Here is a 6324-nt window from a genome sequence, read left to right as displayed (position 1 = left end):
AATTTATTTTATTTTCTTAAATGTGTGTATATATATATATATAGTATTTATAGAGTTTTAGCTTTTAGTTTTAATTACTTTTTCTTATTTGTAAGTCGCTTTGGATAAAAGCGTCTGCTAAATGACTAAAAGTAAAGTAAAGTATATGATGCTAGTAATATAATGATGTTGAATTTGGTGACTATGACGGTGAATTTTCTCGATTAATCCGCTATTATATAAAAGAGGTGTGGTAGACAATAATATTTGGGCTGTTTGCATACGCAATAGAGTATTTTTTCATTTCAGGTGAGGTCGATGAGTTAAACCGCCGGAAGTCATTTCATAAGATTTCATCAAAAGCTTGATCTCGTGCAAGAGCTGCTGCATTAGCCATCCTCCTCCAGACTTTGAGCTGCTTTAAATGACTTTATCACCACAGCAACTGTGTTTCCAAACACACACACACACACACACACATTCTGGAGGAGGTAAATATGGCTACACTGGGCCAAACGTCTACCTGACTGCGTACTTTCACACACTAACATTACACCTGGTATTTGTCATCGTAAACTTGCGAAATGCCATTTGACCTGTCAAATGATAGTGCTAAGAAAATTCATGGAAAAAGCCACGGTTACTTGAAAGAGATGAATCATGTGCCAGCTGAACTAAATATTTGGAAGTTACTATTGCAGCTATTGGTATTAAATATCTACTTATGTCAGGCCAAAACGTAGCTAACAAAAATACATTTTGCTAACGTTCGAATTACGTTATGAAAACGTTCCTGATGTTCTCTGAACATTCTAAACATCCAGTTTTTTTTTTTTAAATCTTGGTTTGACAAACATTACAGGAACATTCCATTGCATCATTTTGCAGACATTATGGGAATGTTACATTGAATGTTCTCTGAACATTCTAAAATGAGTAGTAACATTTAAAAAATGTTAGACGAACTGAAACATTTCAGAAATGATGTATAAATAACATTTTTGTGCTAACATTTTGAGAACATTATTAAAAACATAATAACATTCTATTAACGTTACTGGAAGAACGTTATTTGTTTCTTAACAATGAACTGGAGAACCTTTCCGGAACATTCCCAGCTGTGAAAATACGATACAATCTGATAATCAAAAATCACTTAATTATAAAATCTACAATGCAAGAATATTTTTAAGCCATTAGGCCTAATTAAACTCGAAATAGTTAATTAAACCATTTTAGATAGTGATTGCAATAAAAGCAATTAAACTTTTTTGTTTGTTTGTGTTTAATAAATGTGTCATGTCAGATTTGAGCATCAAGATGGGAAAAACAGGGTTATTTTGTATAATTGAGATACTATTATTGTTGTTATTAATATTTTGAATTAGTAAACTATTTTAAACTGAAAACTATTTCAGACTGAAAACCGTCAAACTTTTAAAACTTTTTTTAACTTCTAAAACTTTTTTTTAACTTCTAAAACTTTTTTAAACTTTTCAAACTTTCTGGTCTGGCTTTCTCAAGCCAACTTCAAAGTTTGTCTCGATGAACTTTATCTAGTTGAGATACTATTATAGTTGTTATTAATATTTTGAATTAGTTTTTATTTTTATATTTTCTGTAGTTACTTTTATTTTTTAACGTTTGTCATTTTGTTGTTTCTGTCATTAAATTTTTTTAAGTGTCATTATTTATTATTTCCGTTTTACATCGTTAAACTGAATTAAAATAAGAAATGTTGCCTTGACAGTTAGCTGAAATAAGTCTATTTTTTATTTCAGTAAAAGTTTTTTTTTTCAAGTAACAAAAATGTTTTATGGTTTTGGCATTAGTTTTCGTTAACTATAATAACTCTTGAGGGAAAGTCGCTCATTTTAAAATCGCATTCTCTCATTGCCGGATTTTTGCTCTTCATCTAAACACTCTCATTGCACCTGACAGATTTCCAATAAAGTAATTTGCATGTAAGCCATGGGTAACGGGTAAAAATCTAGATGTGACGATGATCAAGTTTGGCTGAAATGTTGCTGGCTAATAAATCAATGCACAACTGTAGGAACCGGTTTGTGTTACTGAGAGAATTTTTCTTTAAAGGTTTGTTGTGATGCAGCCTGTCACATCAGCTTTACCACCTGCAACACGTTAATTTACGGCTCGTTTCAGGCCACTAATTAAAGCTCATCTCGGCGAGTTTTCATTGTTTCCCTGCGGCCTCACGCGAAATCCTCGCGCGTATTGTAAATTAGAGGGTACGTTCGCCTGCTTGATTGTGTCTTGCATCACACACACTTTTAAGTAAAGATGGCTTTCTTCCGGTGCTCCTTCAGCCTGTTTCTGCACTGACTCATGAACTGCTTATCTTTTGCAATGGCAGCTAAAAGAATTCCTTGAGTTTATCTCCGCGCGAGAATAGCTGGCGTTTGACGTCACGCAACCAGGGCTTCCCCCGCTCGAACCGGGTTGCTAGGCGACAGGATTCCGTGTTGAAACAAAACACGGGTTCCGTGTGACCCGGTGTAACGCCACGCTGTCTGACCTGCTCAAACCACGCTAATCTGCTCCAGTTTCATCATAGGACGAAATTACAGTCAGTAAAACTCATTCACAGGACGCTTTATTGCCCCGTGGGTTTATCATATTCAACCCCGCTGCCCTGTTTACCTTTCACGAAATTAAACCGCAAGAGAGTTGTGCAATAGGACTTTTAGACTCAATGCACCTGTTTTGGAAACTAAGCACCATAACAAATGTGAATCTGAGAGCGAGGGGCCCAAAAGTCTGAGACCACGTGAAAATATTTCTCTTTTGCATTTGTAATGCAATACAATGTTTTCAATACAAATTATACTAACGAAAAGTTGGATTTATTTTAATGTATTATGTATTTATTTTAATTTTTAATATACTGTACATCTTCCCCAAGTTTTGTTTACTTTTACATTTTTAAAACTGTATATTTTAAGCATCAATTAAACTTGTCTGAGGTTTATGATTTATAAAAACATTGTTATTTATTATTAATTACATTTAGGCCTAAAAAAAAAATTAGGTAAGATATACATATATTTTTTCCCAAAAAAATATATAAAATATATTTATATAACAAAAATAATTATTGAAAAAATACATTAACATTTTTCTATTTACTACAACACAAAACAAAAAGCATAATTATTAAATATTAAATTGAGCATTTAAAAGCAAACAAAAAAATTTGTGCTGTCAAACGATAATCGTGATTAATCGCATCCAAAATAAAAGTGCTTGTTTACATATATGTGTCACGATGTGGGTAGATGAGGCACACAGCGAAGGGGTAATCCAAAGGTGAGTCTTTAATTATCAATCCAAGAGGGTAATACAGAATAACAGGAGATATGCACCACAACGTAACTTTAAAGCAAGACAAGGGAACTGAGGAAAACACAGGGTATATGAACACATGGAACATAATCAGGGAGAACAGAAACAGGTGAGGAGTAAATCAATCAAAAAAGGTGAACAGAATAAACGATGATAAACTAAATGAGAACAGGAACTGAACCAAATAGGGGCAAACAGGAACTAAACAGAAACGAAACATGTGACAGATATCGCCCCCCTCCGAAAGGCGCGACCTCGCGCCACATAACGTCGAAGGGTGGCAGGGTGTGCGCCTTTGGAGGTCCCACAGGACAGGCTTGGACCGGACACCTCCAAGGCGGTACCAGATCCCATGGCGGATCCTCCGTGGCATTAGCCGGCTCGGCCACGGGTATATGCCCCCCCAAAAAATTATTGGGGAAAACTAGGAATCCTGGGGGGTGCTCTGGAGGAGCGTGCACTTGAGGGAGCTTTCGAGGAGCGGGCACTTGAGGGAGCTCTGGCGGGCGCTTTCGAGGAGCCGGCTCTGGGGGACGCTCTGGAGACGAAGGAGGGCTGGACGGGACCAGTGGAGGCGAAGGAGTCTCAGGAGATGAAGGAGAGCTTTCCAGAGTGGATTCTGGGTTGAGGATTGGAGCCGAAAACTCCGGAGGCAGTGCCATGTCCAAGAGCGTAGAGCCAGCAGCGGCCGGCGGGCCTGAGTCCTGAGCGGCCGGCAGTTTTGACTTCGTAGCCGCGGTCGGCGGGCTTGACTGAGGAACGGCCGGCGCTCCTGGGCTGAGGACTATGGTGGAGCTTCGGAGAGTTCGGGGACACCCTAGCTTCAGTAAGGGGGCGGAGCCATTGGTGAGGAATGTGGGAGCTCCCGGCGTGAGGTGAGCTGGGGAGACACGGCATGCTCCTGAGGGTGCTGGATAAGGAGACTTGAGATTCGTCTTTACTACTTTCACCTCTAATTCGGAACCATTCAAACAGAGGATAACATTAATCAGCTCGATTAAAGGGGTGGTTCATTGCCATTTCACTTTTTTAACGTTAGTGTGTAATGTTGCTGTTTGAGCATAATCGCGATTCTGTCTTCTAAGGATTCTAATGGATTCACAAGTTTCAAAATCAATGTTCTAAAGCAGCGGTTCTTAATACTGTTCCTCGCGTCCCCTGCTCTGCATCTCTCCCCCTCCCCCTTTTTTTATAATATAAATTAAATGAATATATAGACATGAAAATACATGTAAATATTTTCAAAATATATACTGTATGTGTGTGTATTTGTATATACTGTACATAAATATTATACACACATATATTATGCAAACAAAAACGTTTATTTTGTATGCGATTAATCGCGATTAATCGTTTGACAGCACTAAACAAAATTCAATTGTTAAGAAAAATAAAACTTATCCTAATATAAGCAGTTTTGCTTCTCAAGTAAATGTATTTGGATATTTATACTGGAAATCAAAACAAATATACTGATTAAAAAATACAGAAAGTGGTGAAGAAATTTCTCATTCTTTCATTCATTTAAAAAAATTCAATCCTTGTTTTAATTAAATTTTGGTATGACAAATACACCATGATGTATAATTACTTTAAATATATATCTGAAATGTGAAAATATTTGTCATTAAAACAATGTCTTTATGCAAAACATAATTTTTTTATTTATTTTAATACAAATTCTAAGCGAAAAGTGTAATTTAGTCTGTTGCGTCAATGACCTGATGATCATGTTCTCCGATATGATTTGAGATCCAAAGAAAGAGCATCAAAAAAATATAACCATCTGTACAGAAAGTAATTTGATTAGTCACAAAAATGGAACAGAATCTGAAATATTTCTGCTTTATTTTGTCCCATGTTCTAAATACAAGAAGTTATCTCAGACTTTTGGATCTCTGTATATGTCATATGGATATAGAGTCACCATGGTCTCTTTCTTTCTCTTTTCTTTGCAGAAATCCCACATTCTGTGCCAGGAACGGTTCTGGTCAGTGATTGAGTCGTCATCGAGGACGGTTTGGCATTCTTGTGGTTTGGTGTGTGCGTATGCTGTGAGAACCTGCTCTGAGGTATGTGATCGCTCATCGCTATGAATGGAAGCTCTAGAAGTGAAGTGTGTATTACCTGTTTGTTTTCAAAAGCTTTTGTCCTTTCGACTCCCACACAAACCTGATGAACCAGAGGACAAGCGCGTGTTTATCTGTCCAGAACACCAAACAGTAACCATAACAAATGCTTTTTTTAAATAAAAGGTGGAAATGATATTTGAAAGTAATTGTAAAACATTTTATACCAACAGTAAACATCCCTATAGTTTATCAGGATGATCAAACACATTAATTAAAATATGCAAAATTTGATTTTAACTTAAATTTTATGCAAAATAAAATTCTAACGTTTAAAGTCGGTAAGCTTTTTAAAGTTTTTCTGCTCCCCAAAGCTGCATTTATTTGATCAAAAATACAGTAAAAATAGTGGAATATTATTACAGATTTAAATAACTGTTTTCTATGTGAATATATGTTAAAATGTAATATATTTCTGTGATGCGCAGCTGAATTTTCAGCATCATTACTCCAGTCTTCAGTGTCACATGATCTTCAGAAATCATTCTAATATGCTGATTTGCTGCTCAAGAAACATTTCTGATTATTATCAATGTTGAAAACAGTTGTGCTGCCCAATATTTTTCTGGAAACTGAGAGACATTTTAAATTTCAGGATTCTTTAATGAATAGAAAGTTCAAAAGAACAGCATTTATTTCATTTTTTTAAAACCTCATTAGATGAAAATTTTAAACTTAGTAACATTAAATGTCTTTACTGTCACTTTTGATCAATTTAATGAATCTTTGCTGAATAAAAGTATTAATTTCAAACTTTTGAACATTATATGTTTAAAGGGGTCATATGATGTTGCTAAAAAGAACATTATTTTGTGTATTTGGTGTAATGAAATGTGTTTATGCGGTTTAA

This window comes from Sinocyclocheilus rhinocerous, unplaced genomic scaffold, assembly GCF_001515625.1.
Source record: "Sinocyclocheilus rhinocerous isolate Xijiao unplaced genomic scaffold, SAMN03320098_v1.1 scaffold1534, whole genome shotgun sequence".
NCBI lineage: Eukaryota > Metazoa > Chordata > Actinopteri > Cypriniformes > Cyprinidae > Sinocyclocheilus > Sinocyclocheilus rhinocerous.
Note: the sequence above shows the minus strand (reverse complement) of the source record.